Source organism: Echinops telfairi, unplaced genomic scaffold (assembly GCF_000313985.2).
Source record: "Echinops telfairi isolate 266 unplaced genomic scaffold, ASM31398v2 ScPeMD7_3509;HRSCAF=4178, whole genome shotgun sequence".
Taxonomy (NCBI): Eukaryota; Metazoa; Chordata; class Mammalia; order Afrosoricida; family Tenrecidae; genus Echinops; species Echinops telfairi.
The window spans coordinates 16,553,020-16,554,343 of NW_022107407.1; positions in this window are offsets into that span (position 1 = coordinate 16,553,020).

Sequence of the window (1,324 nt, forward strand, 5' to 3'; positions counted from 1 at the left end):
ACCTCCTCCCTGGGAGTTGGACAACAGAAAAGTGGGTGAAGGGAGATGTCAGATAGTGTAAGATATGATGACAAATTAATAATAATTTATAAATTATCAAGGATTCATGAGGGTGAGGGGAGCAAGGAGGGGGGTGGGAAATGAGGACCTGATATCAAGGGCTCAAGTAGAAAGCAAATGTTCTGAGAATGATGATCGCAACAAATGTACAAATGTGCTTGACACAATGGATGTATGTATAGATTGTGATAAGAGTTGTATGAGCCCCCAATACAATGATTTAAAAAAAAAATCCATGGGGCGGATCTACTGTGTATTATTACATGGGTCCTCATGAGTTAGAATCTATTTGACTGCAACTGACAACAGATTCTCAGATAGGGACAAAAAGTTGAAAAAGTTAATATTGCAATGTTAAGTTGTAATATTAATAATTGTAATAATAAATTGTAAAAGTTGTATTATCCATAATATAACACTATTATTCAAATTAACCAATAGGTAGAAACCACCTAAGTGTCTATCGGTAGACTAATGGCTGAACAAAATATAGTATACAATGGAGTAGGGTTCGCCCATAGAGAGATATGAAGCTTTGACACATATTGTGATATAGATGAACCAAGAAAATACTATGCAAAGTTAAATAAGTTAAACTCAAAAGGACAACACTGTCTAGCCTCACCTATACGTAATATCTAGAGTAGGCAAATGCACAAAGACAAAGGTTTACTAGTGGTTGGCAGGGTCTTGAAAGAGATGGGCATGGAGCGTGTTTGCTGAAGGCCTCTGAGTTTCCAATTGGAGTGATGAAAGGCTTCTGCAACGGCTTGGTGCTGCTGGCTGCACACCATGGGGATGTAAGTAGTGTGAGGGAATTGAAGACTTGAAATTTTTATATGGCAAACTTTTGTTAAAAGAGGAAAGTAAAAAAAAATATGTGGAAAAAATCCATGATCTTTTCATTCATTCTTTTTTTCACACACCTTTTGAAGTCCACTTGTATATATGAGATTAAGTCAAAAGGTATTTCTGTGAGAGTTTCAGTTCATACATGCATGCACTTGTTCCAAACAAAGTGTGTTTAAAAGTCTGTGATCAATGGGTGAGTGCAGACAAGTTCTCTCAGTAATTCACATGTCTTAGTCTCCTCAGGGTGCCTTCCAAACGTCTGTACAACCAAAGACGCTATTTTGTGGTTTAAGCGGAATAAAGTTGACTACATTAAAGAAGAAGAAAAGGAAAGGTTCAGTCAAAACAGTTGCTTCTGAGGAGATCTGCTGGGCCAATTAAAGTCAAGGCAGATAAGCTATGGCACCTTCTT